Source organism: Oncorhynchus keta, chromosome 7 (genome assembly GCF_023373465.1).
Source record: "Oncorhynchus keta strain PuntledgeMale-10-30-2019 chromosome 7, Oket_V2, whole genome shotgun sequence".
Classification (NCBI taxonomy): Eukaryota; Metazoa; Chordata; class Actinopteri; order Salmoniformes; family Salmonidae; genus Oncorhynchus; species Oncorhynchus keta.
The window spans coordinates 20,449,205-20,466,734 of NC_068427.1; the positions used below are offsets into that span (position 1 = coordinate 20,449,205).

Genomic DNA, 17,530 nt, shown 5'->3' on the forward strand with positions numbered 1-17,530 from the left:
TGATATTGTAATCCCACTTCCAACTCAATCAGCCATTAGCATTCCCCAGAGGAGGAAAGGATTCCAGTTCTGGTTATGTGGTTTTTCCAACTGCCACAACACAACACAGTCTTACTTCTTAAGGGATATGGAGGGCAACAACGTTGCTGCCCTTCCCATGCATGACACATTCTGCTCCCTGCCATAATCACACAGTGTAAACCCCTAGGCCAGATGGACCAAGCTTGAGAATAAGCCCCAATGATATCCTTAATGAAGTCCGCTACTGTTCTGTAATGTGACTCTGCTCTCCGTATAATATGCCCAATAGCCTTACAGCTCTCATCAGCACAATCAACATGATACTCACACGTTACTTCTAGATGGATTCCATTTCTTTGATTTGCATTAATGTACCATCTTCCTATTAAAGCTTTCGCTCCTGGAATCGTTCTTTTGATTTCCAGTTTCTCTCAGAAATAGAAAAGGATTTGGAAAAGGATTTTGGTGAGTGTTTCCAAATGCATGCACACATGCACGAATGCTGAACACACACACAAACATTCCTCTCTTATTTCAGAGATCCCACTCCTGGACTTAAAGCTTGAATCTGTTCCACAGCGCCCTCTCCCCCTCCTCTACTCAGCCTTTATTCCTCTCCTTCTTTCTTCCTGCCCTCAGTCAGCCAACCAGCTGATACTTCAACTTTAGGACAGGTCTGTAGTGTCTGTCTGGTTGGTTGGATGCTAGACCCTTATCCAAACACATTACACATCCTCTTTGATGGACAACTAGCTGCAACTAGCTTGAAGGCACACTGGGGATTGTGCATATGATTCAAGGCAGGTCTATCTTACTGGAATGGTGCTGACGTAATCTCTATGTCAACAGCTTTCTATTTACCTCAAGCTGTACTAATGATCTTATACTCTCAAGTAATGCTCCCTCAAGTTAGATCTCCAAAGTTATTTATTGTATTTTAAGTTAATATTCAACCCTTAGTGAGAAGCAATAAAAAACGAAGCAGTGGAACTGGCTTCGAGATCCAAATTTGAATTTGAGGGCCCTAGATCATGGGCAGGGCCGGCTTCGTGGGCTCTCTTTCTCCCCCCATCACTACCCACCCCATTCCTCTCTCATGGTGTAACCCTCTTTCACTCAGACAACGGGAGGGGCGGGCTTCGTGGGCTCCCACCTGACTGATAAGCTGATGATGGATGGCCACGAGGTAACGGTGGTGGACAACTTCTTCACGGGCCGCAAGAGGAACGTGGAGCACTGGATCGGCCACAAGAACTTTGAGCTCATCAACCACGACGTGGCTCTACATCGAGGGTAAGTGGACACACACACACACACTTGTGCGCACATGCACACACAACTCGTACAACCACATGCACCACATGATGTAAACAGAACATTCATTCAGAGCACATACAGCTCACAGACAAAGTTGGAGTTTTCCATCATGTTGATGAGGATCTAACAAGAACAAGATATTCCACTAGCTGACTACACACCTCTTCATCTTGGAAATGTCCCATGTCAAAATGGTGCTCGATGTCCCTGAAAGATAGTGTCAACACACGCACACACACACACACACATACATACATGTGCCTGCGAGTGTGTTTGTGTATTGTATGTGTACGCCTAAAGCATGGGGAATAGATCATAACACAGTAAACCATTCTCTACCCTTTCACCATCTGCCTTCCATTTTCACTTCAACTTATTCTGTCAGTGACACCAGTGATCTTGTAACCAGCTTTTCACAGCAGACCATTGTGACCTGAAAGCTCTGTCCGAGCAGGCAACATTTGTTATAGATGTCTTTTTTCATGACCAGATAAAGGTGTTCAGGGAAATATGTCATATTTAGGATGTTATCTGGTCAGATTTGTTTTTTAACCAGATAAATACATATTTTTCTTGTTGCTAAAAATACATTGATAAATCGTCCTTACGCAACCTAACCAATAAATCTTAACGTCATTGCAACCAGTTTCGGCCACTGTTGTGGGGATGTTGAGAGGGGCCAGCGGGGTTGGAGATGAAAGGCACGGTGGAGAAGAGAAGGGATGGAATGAAAGAATAGGACAAAGGACAAAGGAGATGAGAGGTAGTATTTAAAAATATAGTACCAGTCAAATTTTGACATACCTACTCATTCCAGGGTTTTTCTTTATTTGCACTAGTTTCTACATTGTGGAATAATAGTGAAGACACCAAAACTAATAAGTAAAACATATGGAGTCATGTAGCAACCAAAAAAGTGTTAACCGGATCAAAATATATTTGAGATTTTTCAAAATAGCCACCCTTTGCCTTGATGACAGCTTGCACACTCTTGGCACTCTCAACCAGCTTCATGAGGTAGTCACCTGGAATGCATTTCAATTAACAGGACATGTCTTCTTAATGCATTCGAGCCAATCAGTTGTGACAAGGTACTCGTGGTATACAGAAGATTACCCTATTTGGTAAAATACCAAGTCCATATTATGCCAAGAAAAAGTTCAAATAAGCAAAGAGAAACGACAGTCCATCATTACTTTGACTGACCTTCATGTCTTAATCTGGAAAATTTCCAGAATTTTTGTTTCTTAAAGTGCAGTCGCAAAAACCATCAAGTGCTATGATGAAACTGGCTCTGATGAGGACTGCCAAAGGAAAGGAAGACCCATAGTTACCTTTGCTGCAGAGGACAAGTTCATAAAATTGCCAGCCAAATAAATGCTTCGCAGAGTTAAAGTAACAGACACACATCTCAACATCAACTGTTCAGAGGAGACTACATGAATCAGGCCTTCATGGTCTAATTGCTGCAAATAAACCACTACTAAAGGACACCAATAAGAAGAGACTTGCTTGGGCCAAGAAACACGAGCAATGGACATTAGACCGGTGGAAATCTGTCCTTTGGTCTGATGAGACGCAGAGTAGGTGAACGGATGCTCTCTGCATGTGTGGTTCCCACCGTGAAGCATGTAGAAGGCGGTGTGATGGTGTGGGGGTGCTTTGCTGGTGACACTGTCAGTGATTTATTTAGAATTTAAGGCACACTTAACCAGCATGGCTACCACAGCATTCTTCAGAGATACGCCATCCCATCTGGTTCTAGCTTAATGGGACTATCATTTGTTTTTCATCATGAAAATGACCCAACAGATCTCCAGGCTGTGTAAGGGCTATTTGACCAAGAAGGAGAGTGATGGAGTGCTGCATTAGATGACCTGGCCTCCACAATCACCAACCTCAACCCAAATGAGATGGTTTGGGATGAGTTGGACTGCAGAGTGAAGGAAAAGCAGCCAACAAGTGCTCAGCATATGTGGTAACTCCTTCAAGACTGATGGAAAAGCATCCCAGGTGATGCTGGTTGACAGAATGTCAAGAGTGTGCAAGGCTAAGGCAATCTTTTTTTTGGTAACTACATGATTCAATGTTTTATTTCATAGTTTTGGTGTCTTCACTATTATTCTACAATGTAGAAAATAGTAAAAGTAAAGAAAAACCATTGAATGAGTAGGTGTGTCCAAGCTTTTGACTGGTACTGTATGTATTATTTTAGTATTTTATTAGGATCCCCATTAGCTGTTGCGATAGCAGCAGTTACTTTTTCTGAGTTCCTAAAGGTGGGTGAGGGATTACAGTGGATAAAGATAGGTGAAAAGAAGTGGTGGAGGAAACTGGTTAGAGAGGTGTGAGTAAGGGATTGGGGGACAGTGAAATGGTTGATTTGACAGAAGTTCATTGGGGGTTTTGAGCGAGGGCAGAGAGAGGTTTTGGTGTAGGGAACAGTGGTAGACACAGGTGACATGGGTACGTCAACTCTCCTGAATGGCAGAGACCGCAAATCTCAAACAATGTCTCATATTTGTTTTGGTGGATTATAATGGAAAAACATCTTCGGCCTTTGTCAGGTGACAGACCTCACAGGGATATGGATGTGCGTGTGTGATTTCATCTCTGCATATACCTGTGAGTGTATAGATCTTGGGAGCTGAAAACATTGAGTGGACATTACCTTTCTATAGTTTTACTTAAGGATGTAAAATACTGTGAACTTTCAATAAATTCCCTGTTTTCCACGAAATCCTGGTTGGATTATTCCTGGAATCAGGAGGGAATAAGCAGGAAATCCAGAATCCTCCAACCAGGATTTCTGGAAAACCAGGGAATTTATTGAATGTTCCCAGAATTATGCAACCATAGTTTTAGTAATAAGTTATTAATTAGTCATGCTCCTTTGCTTGGATATTCAATTTATTGTATTCTTATCTTATTCAACTTAAGATATGCGTAAACATTCTCTTTCAATGCTGCATGGCCTTCTCTCTCTCATGCTACTTTTCTGTTCAGCCTCCTCTGTGCATACCTCACATCTCCTTGCTTTTGTCTTCATTATACTCAACTCTCAGATGTCGCCATGACACATGACAGCCCAAGCCTCTGGAGAAACTGCTATGCGGGATATAGGCTACTTTACATGGAATACATTTGTAAGTACTTCATATGATACATTTGTAGAATTTGACACCCTTCAACTCAACTGTGTGTGTGTGTGTGTGTGTGTGTGTGTGTGTGTGTGTGTGTGTGTGTGTGTGTGTGTGTGTTATGATCCTCAGACTTCTCTTCAGATTGCCTGAGTATCCTTTAGGATAAAGTCTGCATGCCTTTGAGAATAGGCTGGCCTGGTGGAATCCAAGGCAATATTGTATCTTGTGACTGAAGAATTCCAGTGCAGTACCACCTGGTCATAACATCCTTCCAGTGCGCTGGTCGTAACATCCATCCAGTACAGTAGCGCCTGGTCATAACATCCTTCCAGTGCAGTAGCAGCTGGTCATAACATCATTCCAGTGCAGTAGCAGCTGGTCATAACATCCTTCCAGGGCAGTAGCAGCTGGTCATAACGTCCTTCCAGTGCAGTAGCAGCTGGTCATAACATCCTTCCAGTGCAGTAGCGCCTGGTCATAACATCCTTCCAGTGCAGTAGCGCCTGGTCATAACATCCTTCCAGTGCAGTAGCAGCTGGTCATAACATCCTTCCAGTGCGCTGGTCATAACATCCTTTCAGTGCAGTACCAGCTGGTCATAACATCCTTCCAGTGCGGTAGCAGCTGGTCATAACATCCTTCCAGTGCAGTAGCAGCTGGTCATAACATCCTTCCAGTGCGCTGGTCATAACATCCTTCCAGTGCAGTACCAGCTGGTCATAACATCCTTCCAGTGCGGTAGCAGCTGGTCATAACATCCTTCCAGTGCAGTAGCAGCTGGTCATAACATCCTTCCAGTGCGCTGGTCATAACATCCTTCCAGTGCAGTACCAGCTGGTCATAACATCCTTCCAGTGCAGTACCAGCTGGTCATAACATCCTTCCAGTGTGGTAGCACCTGGTCATAACATCCTTCCAGTGCAGTAGTGCCTGGTCATAACATCCTTCCAGTGCAGTAGCAGCTGGTCATAACATCATTCCAGTGCAGTAGCAGCTGGTCATAACATCCTTCCAGGGCAGTAGCAGCTGGTCATAACGTCCTTCCAGTGCAGTAGCAGCTGGTCATAACATCCTTCCAGTGCAGTAGCGCCTGGTCATAACATCCTTCCAGTGCAGTAGCGCCTGGTCATAACATCCTTCCAGTGCAGTAGCAGCTGGTCATAACATCCTTCCAGTGCGCTGGTCATAACATCCTTTCAGTGCAGTACCAGCTGGTCATAACATCCTTCCAGTGCGGTAGCAGCTGGTCATAACATCATTCCAGTGCAGTAGCAGCTGGTCATAACATCCTTCCAGGGCAGTAGCAGCTGGTCATAACGTCCTTCCAGTGCAGTAGCAGCTGGTCATAACATCCTTCCAGTGCAGTAGCGCCTGGTCATAACATCCTTCCAGTGCAGTAGCGCCTGGTCATAACATCCTTCCAGTGCAGTAGCAGCTGGTCATAACATCCTTCCAGTGCGCTGGTCATAACATCCTTTCAGTGCAGTACCAGCTGGTCATAACATCCTTCCAGTGCGGTAGCAGCTGGTCATAACATCCTTCCAGTGCAGTAGCAGCTGGTCATAACATCCTTCCAGTGCGCTGGTCATAACATCCTTCCAGTGCAGTACCAGCTGGTCATAACATCCTTCCAGTGCGGTAGCAGCTGGTCATAACATCCTTCCAGTGCAGTAGCAGCTGGTCATAACATCCTTCCAGTGCGCTGGTCATAACATCCTTCCAGTGCAGTACCAGCTGGTCATAACATCCTTCCAGTGCAGTACCAGCTGGTCATAACATCCTTCCAGTGTGGTAGCGCCTGGTCATAACATCCTTCCAGTGCAGTAGTGCCTGGTCATAACATCCTTCTAGTGCAGTAGCGCCTGGTCATAACATCCTTCCAGTGCGGTAGCAGCTGGTCATAACATCCTTCCAGTGCAGTAGCAGCTGGTCATAACATCCTTCCAGTGCAGTAGCAGCTGGTCATAACATCCTTCCAGTGCGCTGGTCATAACATCCTTCCAGTGCAGTACCAGCTGGTCATAACATCCTTCCAGTGCGCTGGTCATAACATCCTTCCAGTGCAGTACCAGCTGGTCATAACATCCTTCCAGTGCGCTGGTCATAACATTCTTCCAGTGCAGTACCAGCTGGTCATAACATCCTTCCAGTGCGGTAGCGCCTGGTCATAACATCCTTCCAGTGCAGTAGCAACATCATTCACTAAGATGTTCTTTTCTACTAGAAACAGGATGTTCTTCAGACACCCCACAAGGCCGAAATCCCCGTCATTGGCAAGAGGGTGCCTCGTAGGGATCGGCTGACGGCGAGTGGGAAATCTGCCCTTACCATCAATATTACTTGCCTGCCAACATACAATCGTTGGACAATAAATTAGACGAGGTACGGTCAAGATTATCCTACCAACGGGACATCAAAAACCGTAACATCTTATGTTTCACCGAATCGTGGCTGAATGACGACATGGAAAATATTCAGCTTGCACCGGCTAGATAAAACAGCACACTCCGGTAAGACAAGGGGGGGGCAGTCTTTGCATATTTGTAAACAACAGCTGGTGCAGGAAATCTAAGGAAGTCTCGCGATTTTGCTCACATGAAGTAGAGTATCTCATCAAATCAAATGTATTTATAAAGCCCTTCAGCTGATATCTCAAAGTGCTGTGCATAAACCCAGCCTTCTCAACAGCTTTTGACCCCCAAGCCATAAGACTCCTGAACAGGTAATCAATTGCCTACCCGGACTATTTGCATTGTGTCCCACCACCTGCCAACCCCCTCTTTTACGCTGCTGATAATATTTACCACCACAGACGGATGGTGGCACTAAGACCGCACTGAGTTAGCTGTATAAGGAAATAACCTAACCGCTCACCCAGAGGTGGCGCTCCTGGTGGCCTGGTCGCCTCTTCAACCTCAGGAGGCTGAAGAAATTCGGCTTGTCACCAAAAGCACTCACAAACTTCTACAGATGCACAATCGAGAGCATCCTGGCGGGCTGTATCACCGCCTGGTACGGCAACTGCTCCGCCCTCAACCGTAAGGCTCTCCAGAGGGTAGTGAGGTCTGCACAACGCATCACCGGGGGCAAACTACCTGCCCTCCAGGACACCTACACCACCCGATGTTACAGGAAGGCCATAAAGATCATCAAGGACATTAACCACCCGAACCACTGCCTGTTCACCCCGCTATCATCCAGAAGGCGAGGTCAGTACAGGTGCATCAAAGCTGGGACCGAGAGACTGAAAAACAGCTTCTATCTCAAGGCCATCAGACTGTTAAACAGCCACCACTAACATTGAGTGGCTGCTGCCAACACACTGTCATTGACACTGACCCAACTCCAGCCACTTTAATAATGGGAATTGATGGGAAATGATGTAAATATATCACTAGCCACTTTAAACAATGCTACCTTATATAATGTTACTTACCCTACATTATTCATCTCATATGCATATGTATATACTGTACTCTACATCATCGCCTGCATCCTTATGTAATACATGTATCTCTAGCCACTTTAACTATGCCACTTTGTTTACTTTGTCTACATACTCATCTCATATGTATATACTGTACTCGATACCATCTACTGTATGCTGCTCTGTACCATCACTCATTCATATATCCTTATGTACATATTCCTTATCCCCTTACACTGTGTATAAGACAGTAGTTTTGGAATTGTTAGTTAGATTACTTGTTGGTTATCACTGCATTGTCGGAACTAGAAGCACAAGCATTTCGCTACACTCGCATTAACATCTGCTAACCATGTGTATGTGACAAATACAATTTGATTTGATTTGATTTGACTTTAATGCAGAGAAACTTAAATCAGTTTTACCTCATTTCTGTCACCATGTTAAATGCGCAACCAGAGTGGAAAAAAATTCTAGATCACCTTTACTCAACACACAGAGACACATTCAAAGCTTTTCTTCGCCTTCCATTTGGTAAATCTGACCATAATTCTATCCTCCTGATTCCTGCTTACAAGCAAAAATTAAAGCAGGAAGCACCAGTGACTCTGTCTATACAAAAGTGGTCAGATGAAGCAGATGCTAAACTAAATTACTTTTTTGCTAGCACAGAGTGGAATATGTTCCGGGATTCTTCCGATGGCATTGAGGAGTACACCACACCAGTCACTGGCTTTATCAATAAGTGCATCGAGGACATCGTCCCTACAGTGACTGTACGTACATACCCCAACCGGAAGCCATGGATTACAGGCAACATTCAAACTGAGCTAAAGGTTAGAGCTGCCGCTTTCAAGGTGCTGGTCTCTAACTCCGAAGATTATAAGAAATCCCACTATGCCCTCAGATGAACCATCAAACAGGCAAAGCGCCAATACAGGACTAAGATTAAATCGTTCTACATTTTCAACATGTCCTTGATTGAGTCTGTAATACCAACATGCTTCAAGCAGACCACCATAGTCCCTGTTCCCAAGAGCACTAAGAGCACTGCCTAAATGACTACACACCCGTAGCACTCACGTCTGTAGCCATGAACTGCTTTGAAAGGCTGGCAATGGCTCACATTAACACCATTATCCCAGAAACCCTAGACCCACCCTAATTTGCATACCACTCAAACAGATCCACAGATGATGCAATCTCTATTGCACTCCACACTTCCCTTTCCCACCTGGACAAAAGGAACACCAACGTGAGAATGCTATTCATTGACTGCAGCTCAGCGTTCAACACCATAGAGCCCTCAAAGCTCATCACTAAGCTAAGGACCCTGGGACTAAACACCTCCCTCTGCAACTGGATCCTGGACTTCCTGACGGGCTGCCCCCAGGTGGTGAGGGTAGGTAGCAACACATCTGCCACACTGATCCTCAACACTGGAGCCTCTCAGGGGTTCGTGCTCAGTCGCCTCCTGGACTCCCTGTTCACCCACGACTGTATGGCCAGGCACGACTCCAACAGCATCATTACGTTTGTAGACGACACAACAGTTGTTAGCCTGATCACCGATAACACTGAGACAGCCTATAGGGATGAGGTCAGAGACCTGGCCGGGTGGTGCCAGAATAACAACCTATCCCTCAACGTAATCAAGACAAAGAAGATGATTGTGGACAACATATAAAGGAGGACCAAGCACGCCCCCATTCTCGTCGACAGGGCTGTAGTGGAGCAGGTTGAGAGCTTCAAGTTCCTTGGTGTCCACATCACCAACAAACTAGAATGGTCCAAACAGACCAAGACCGTCGTGAAGAGGGCACGACAAAGCCTATTCCCCCTCAGGAAACTAAAACGATTTGGTATGGGTCCTCAGAGCCTCAAAAGGTTCTACAGCTGCAACATCAAGAGCATCCTGACGGATTGCATCACTGCCTGGTACGGCAACTGCTCGGGCCTCCGACCACAAGGCACTACAGAGGGTAGTGCGTACGGCCCAGTACATCACTGGGCCTAACCTGCCTGCCATCCAGGACCTCTACTCTAGACGTTGTCAGAGGAAGGCCCTAAAGATTGTCAAAGACCACAGCCACCCCAGTCACAGACTGTTCTCTCTGCAACCGCATGGCAAGCAGTACCGGAACGCCAAGTCTAGGACAAAAGGGCTTCTCAACAGCTTTTGACCCCCAAGCCATAAGACTCCTGAACAGTTCATCAAATGGCTACCCGGTCTATTTGAATTGTGTCCCGCCACCCGCCAACCCCCTCTTTTATACTGCTGCTACTCTCTGTTTATCATCTATGCATTGTCACTTCAACTATACCTATATGTACATATTACCTCAATTAGTCCGACTAACCGGTGGCCCGCACATTGACTCTGTACCGGTACCACCTGTATTTAGCCTCGCTCCTGTTATTTTCACTGTCATTTTACTGTTTTATTTTTATTTTGTATTTCCTTACTTATCTATTGTTTACCTAATACCTATTTTTTACTTAAAAATTGCACTGTTGGTTAGGGCTTGTAAGTAAGCCTATCACTGTATACCTGTTGTATTCTGCGTGCTTGTCAAATAGACTTTTATTTTATTATTGTCATTAACTGATTCTCTCTCTCTATAGGTGTGCGTGGTAGTGCATACATACAGTGGAAGTCTTTTTCAACCACTCCACAAATTTCTTGTTAACAAACTATGGTTTTGACAAGTTGGTTAGGACATCTACTTTGTGCATGGCACAAGTAATTTTTCCAACAATTGTTTCCAACAATTTGGCTTGGCACCTAACACCTTTTAGAAACGAAAAAAGGGGGTCGAAAATGTACATATAACAGGCCTGTTCCCTGTATTTTCCCTCCCCATCTTGCTTCCTCCACAAAGTGCAGACGATCTTCCTCCTCTGTCTGCCTATGTGCTAGTGGTTGAATTGAGCTCACATTCTCCCATCACACAGCAGAGTAGAGACATGAGATCAGCTCAAGGCCACCAGTTTGCTTACAGGACAAGGGTTGGTGACCCCTTCCACAGAGGTCATCAGATCAAATCAAATTTTATTTGTTACATACACGTGTTTAGCAGATGTTATTGCGTGTGTAGCTAAAAGCTTGTGTTTCTAGCGCCAACAGTGCAGTTATCTCTAACAATACACACAATCTAAAGTATAGGAAGAATATATAAATATTTGGATGAGCAATGTCAGAACGGCATAGACTAAGATACAGTAGAATAGAATATAATATATACATGAGATGAGTAATGCAAAATATGTAAACATTTTTAATGTGACTAGTGTTCCAATTATTAAAGTGGCCAGTGATTTCAAGTCTATGTATATAGGGCAGCTATTTTTCAGTCTCTCGGTCCCAGCTTTGATGCACCTGTACTGACCTCGCCTTCTGGAAAATAGCGGGGTGAACAGGCAGTGGCTCGGGTGGTTGCTGTCCTTGATTATCTTTTTGGCCTTCCTGTGACATCGGGTGCTGAAGGTGTCTTTGAATGCAGGTAGTTTGCCCCCGGTGATGCGTTGGGCAGATCGCTCCACCCTCTGGAGAGCCCTGCTGTTGTGGGCGGTGCCGTTGCCGTACCAGTCAGTGATACAGCTCGACAGAATGCTCTCAATTGTGCATCTGTAAAAGTTTGTGAGGGTTTTAGGTGCCAAGCCAAATTTCTTCAACCTCCTGAGATTGAAGAGGCCCTGTTGCGCCTTCTTAACCACACGGTCTGTGTGGGTGGACCATTTCAGTTTGTCAGTGATGTGTACACCGAGGAACTTGAAGCTTTCCACTGCGGTCCCGTCGGTGTGGATAAGGGGGTGCTCCCTCTGCTTTTTCCTGTCTACAATCAGTTTCTTTGATTTGTTGACATTGGGTGAGAGGTTATTTTCCTGGCACCACACTCACAGGGCCCTCACCTCCTCCCTGTAGGCTGTCACGTCATTGTTGGTAATCAGGCCTACTACTGTTGTGTCGTCTGCAAAATTGATGATTTGAGTTGGAGGCGTGTGTGGCCACGCAGTCATGGGTGAACACGGAGTACAGGAGGGGCTGAGCACACATCCTTGTGGGGCCCCGGTGTTGAGGATCAGCGAAGTGGAGGTGCTGTTGCTTACCTTCACCACCTGGCGGTGGCCCGTCAGGAAGTCCAGGACCCAGTTGCACAGGGCGGGTTCAGACCCAGGGCCTCGAGCTTAATGATAAGCTTGGAGAGTGCTATCATGTTGAATGCTGAGTTATTGTCAATGAACAGCATTCTTACATAGAATGGTAGGTATTCCTCTTGTCCAGATGGGATAGGGCAGTGTACAGTGCGATGGTGATTGCATCGTCTGTGGATCTATTGGGGTGGTAAACAAGTGGGCATAGGTTGTCTGGTAAGGTAGAGGGGATTTATGATCCTTGATTCATCTCTCAAAGCACTTCATGATGACAGAAGTGAGTGCTACGGAGCGATAGTAATTTAGTTCTGTTATCTTTGCTTTCTTGGGTACAGGAACAATGGTGGACATCTTGAAGCATGTGGGGACAACAGACTGGGATAGGGAGAGATTGAATATATCTGTAAACACTCCAGCCAGCTGGTCTGCGCATGCTCTCAGGACGTGGACATGGACATGGCTAGGGATGATGTCTGGGCCAGCAGCCTTGCGAGGGTTAACATGCTCAAATATCTTACTTCGCCACGGAGAAGGAGAACCCAGGTGTCATGTGGGGGTCAACAGAGGGGGGGGAGTCATACCGTCACCCACGGCAATGGCATCTGATTGACTCAATGACCCAACATTCTCCTCACATTCCTTCTCAACCCAACATGTGCCGGTTTGCTCTTTCAAGGCGTAAGTGTGACATTTTAAACTGACTGATAAGGTTGCATTCTATTCACTCTGATAGCAAGATCATTAAAGACTAGACTACCAGCATGGGCCCCGCAGGTACTACTGTCAGCTCGTCAATGTGTACAGACAGACAGTCAGGTAAAGAAGGGGTTCTTTTGAGTAGATTGACAAAAAAAATGAGAAATCTATCATCTACACAAAATACTGTAATGTCTAAGTGGAAGATAAGTAATATATATTTTTAAAGATGAATGAAAGATATAACACTAATATACCTGAAGTAGATAAGTATTCACCCCTGAGTCAATATGTTAGAAACATCTTTGGCAGCGATTATAGCTGTGAGTCTTGGGAAAGTCTCAACTGTTTTGTGCAATATTTGGCCATTATTCTTTTCAAAATTCGTCAAGCTCTGTCAAGGTGTTTGGGATCATGGCTAGGCAGCAATTTTCAAGTCTTGCCATAGATTTTTAAGCAAATTTAAGTAAAACTTCAACTGTAACTTGGCCGCTAACCTTGCAACTCCAGTGTAGATTTGGCTTTGTGTTGTAGGTTAATGTCCTGCTGAAAGGTGAATTCCTCTCCCAGTGTCAGGTGGGGACTGAAGCAGGTTTCCCTCAAGGATTTTGCCTGTGCTTAGCTTCATCCCTTTTCTTTTCATCCTGAAAAACTCCCCAGTCTTTGCCTACCCATACTGCTCCATGATGCTGCCACCACCATGCTTGAAAATAACGAGGCAGTTACTCAGTGACGTGCTGTTGGATTTGCTCCAAACATAAGGCTTTGCATTTAGACCAAAATGTGTATTTCTTTGCCATGTTTCTTTTGTTGCAATGTTACTTTAATACCATGTTGTACCAACATATGCATGTTTTCCGTATGTTTTTTATTTTATTTTTTACTTTGTCATTTAGGTCATTATTGTGTTGTTGATATATTCAATGTCTGTTTTGTTATTATTACTCATCTACCAATCACTGCCCTTCTTTGAAAGTTTTGAAAATCTCCCTCGTCTTTGTAGTTGAATCTGTGCTTAATTCAATACTTGACTGAGCGACCTTACCTTATATGTTGTGTGTATTGGGGACAGAGGAAGGGGTAGTCATTCAAAAATCATGTCAACCCTTATTATTTTACACAGAGTGAGTCCATATAACTTATTAGATGACTTGTTAAGCCACATTTTACTTCTGAACTGATTTAGGCTTGCCTTTGCAGAGAAGAATGGGAGAAACTCCCCAAATACAGGTGTGCCAAGCTTGTAGCATCATACTCAAGAAAACTTCAGGCTGTAATCGCTGCCAAAAGTGCTTCAACAAAGTATTGAATAAAGGGTCTGAATACTTGTGATATTTTAGTTGTTTTTTTTATCATACATTTGAGAGAGAAAAAAAATCTAAAAACCTGTTTTCGCATTGTGTGTGTAAATTGATATGGATTTTTTTTTCATTTCACCCGTTTTAGAATAAGGCTATAAGGTAAAATAATGTGGACAAAGTCAAGTGGTCTGAATACTTTCTGTATGCACTGTACATATGCCTAGGTTCCTCTCTCCACAGACTTTGAAGTCTTTCTTTCCAAGTGAAAGCTCGGTGCCAGCTCGGTCTGTGCTCAGCTGTGCTTTCGCCAACTTGTATAGTTTGAGGAGTTGGCATATACAGATCTTGGACACTGTGTAAGTGTATGAGAAAGTTTATCTGGTTCCAGTCCCACTGCTCTGGTCTGATTACCCCTCCCAACTTCTCCTCCCATACTAATTCTGCTCTGATCTCTCTGCTTTGTCCCACCACAGTATCCACTCTGAGTTGAATTGATCTTGTCTGCCTCTCCACAGATGTGATGACTGGTTTGATTACTCCGGCCTGACTCTCTCCCCAGGCTCCACGCTAGCTTTGATTGATCTGTGACTGTGACTCTCCCCAGGACGGGCTCTGGGTTTGATTGATCTATTCTGCCTCTCTCCAGGTTTTTTGGCTCTGGGTCTTATTGCCTTTGTCTTATGTGTCCCCAGGGTTGGCGAAGCGCGTGGGAGCCCGTCTACTGCTGGCTTCTACGTCTGAGGTGTATGGAGGTAAGACACACACACGTTTTACCCAGCATGTAGAGTGAGTGCCAGGTCCATTTCACAAATTTCACAGGGCTTTACTAGACATGGCCAGAGCAGTGTAACACCATATTTCACAGGGCTTTACTAGACATGGCCAGAGCAGTGTAACACCATATTTCACAGGGCTTTACTAGACATGGCCAGAGCAGTGTAACACCATATTTCACAGGGCTTTACTAGACATGGCCAGAGCAGTGTAACACCATATTTCACACGGCTTTACTAGACATGGCCAGAGCAGTGTAACACCATATTTCACAGGGCTTTACTAGACATTGCCAGAGCAGTGTAACACCATATTTCACAGGGCTTTACTAGACATGGCCAGAGCAGTGTAACACCATATTTCACAGGGCTTTACTAGACATGGCCAGAGCAGTGTAACACCATATTTCACAGGGCTTTACTAGACATGGCCAGAGCAGTGTAACACCATATTTCACAGGGCTTTACTAGACATGGCCAGAGCAGTGTAACACCATATTTCACAGGGCTTTACTAGACATGGCCAGAGCAGTGTAACACCATATTTCACAGGGCTTTACTAGACATGGCCAGAGCAGTGTAACACCATATTTCACAGGGCTTTACTAGACATGGCCAGAGCAGTGTAACACCATATTTCACAGGGCTTTACTAGACATGGCCAGAGCAGTGTAACACCATATTTCACAGGGCTTTACTAGACATGGCCAGAGCAGTGTAACACCATATTTCACAGGGCTTTACTAGACATGGCCAGAGCAGTGTAACACCATATTTCACAGGGCTTTACTAGACATGGCCAGAGCAGTGTAACACCATATTTCACAGTATTACAACCCAACGGCGGCACATAATCTTTCTCTCCCTGACACATACTGGTGTTCTGTGTACATTTAAGTGGTGAGGCAGCGGCTATTGTTATTGTGGCAAGTTTAGTTCAAGCCACAGGTCAGAGAGATGTCTCTGGGGAGGTAAGATAATGTGTCTGGGCTGTGCTGTGTCTGGGCTGTGCTACGCCTGCTGCCTGCTATATCAGCCCTGTCCAATCCTGACCAGAGCCAGAGCAAGGTCAGCAGGGTAAACGGGTCTCCAGGCTACCTGGCTATCTCCACAAACACCCTGAATACGCATGTACAGTTGAAGTCGGAAGTTTACATACTCTTAGGTTAGAGTCATTAAAACTCATTTTTCAACCACTCCACAAATTTCTTGTTAACAAACTATAGTTTTGCAAAATCGGTTAGGACATCTACTTTGTGCAAGACGCAAGTCATTTTTCCAACAATTGTTTACAGACAGATTATTTCACTTATAATTCACTGTATCACAATTCCAGTGGGTCAGAAGTCAGAAAACATGTGCGAGCAAGGAGGCCTACAAACCTGACTCAGTTACACCAGCTCTGTCAGGAGGAATGGGCAAAAATTAAGGCAATGCTACCAAATACTAATAGAGTAAGTGTCTGACCCACTGGGAATCTGATGAAAGAAATAAAAGCTGAAATAAATCATTTTCTCTGCGATTATTCTGACATTTCACATTCTTATAATTAATGTGGTGATCCTAACTGACCTAAAACAGGAATTGTGAAAAACTGAGTTTAAATGTATTTGGCTAAGGTGTATGTAAACTTCCGACTTCAACTGTATGCATGCATGAGCATGCATACACACATACACAAAGGAAATGATTGATTTTGTCAATCCTCCGATGCACTCTCTCACTATTTCCCCCTCGTCTCCCTCTCTGTCCACCTGACGGTGTTTCCCCAAGGATTTATTTTAGCAGCAGTGGCAGAGTTAGTGAGGGGTGGGTGATGGTCTTCCTGGGGCTACATCTACATTATACATATGTATATTTAAAAAATCTAATCAAATTTTATTGGTCACATACACATGATTAGCAGATGTTATTGCGAGTGAATGCGAAATGCTTATGCTTCTAGATCCAACAGTGCAGCAGTATCTAACAGCTAATATAAACTAATACACACAATCTAGTAAAGGAATGAGATAAGAATATATAAGTATAAAATACATGGATGAGCAGTGACAGAGCGGCTAAGATGCAATGGACAGTGTAGCCTAGAGAGTTGACCACTTATTGCCAGAGCCTTCCGCCTGGCCCCTTATTGATCTCTAGGCTACAGTATGCTATGCCAGAGAGGAAGAGGTGAAGCAAGAAGGTCGACTCTGTCCAAAATCTGTCCTCGCAAATATAGCAGACCAAGTGAGGAATTTTTGTATGGGGTGCAATGAGTGTGTCAAATTTGGTTCGGATAAAAGTGAACTGCTATTTAGATAGGTGAAGCTTATTTGATCGAGTAGAAGTTTCATCATGCTTAGGTTGTTACGAGTGTACTGATATAAGTGTAAATCACGTTAAGGAGTTTTGATAAAAACGTACTGTAACGTTAACGGCAATGCTAATTTTAGTCATGGAGTTATGGTGACTGTGAATCCCCTTAAGACCCAGTTAAAGTTCGTCAACATGTCACTTTCTTATGCAAATTAACTTTGTTTTGTTGTCCTTCCGTACAGTAACTTTAGCCACAGTAGTAACAGTAACTTTTAGTGACTGTACCCGGGAATGTTGATGCTGTGTGGTTTTTGCTTGCATGGTATTTCTTTGTAACTATGCACAGCTCCACTCGCCATGTCTCTGGATAAAGAAAACAGTGCACTGAGGAACCAATTA

General features: G+C 44.4%; 1 pseudogene; it reads left to right on the top strand.

Moving 5' to 3' along the window:
* The first annotated feature begins 917 nt into the window (after window positions 1-917).
* The window catches only part of LOC118385815 (UDP-glucuronic acid decarboxylase 1-like), a 51,339-nt pseudogene continuing 34,726 nt past the window's right edge, over window positions 918-17,530 (top strand).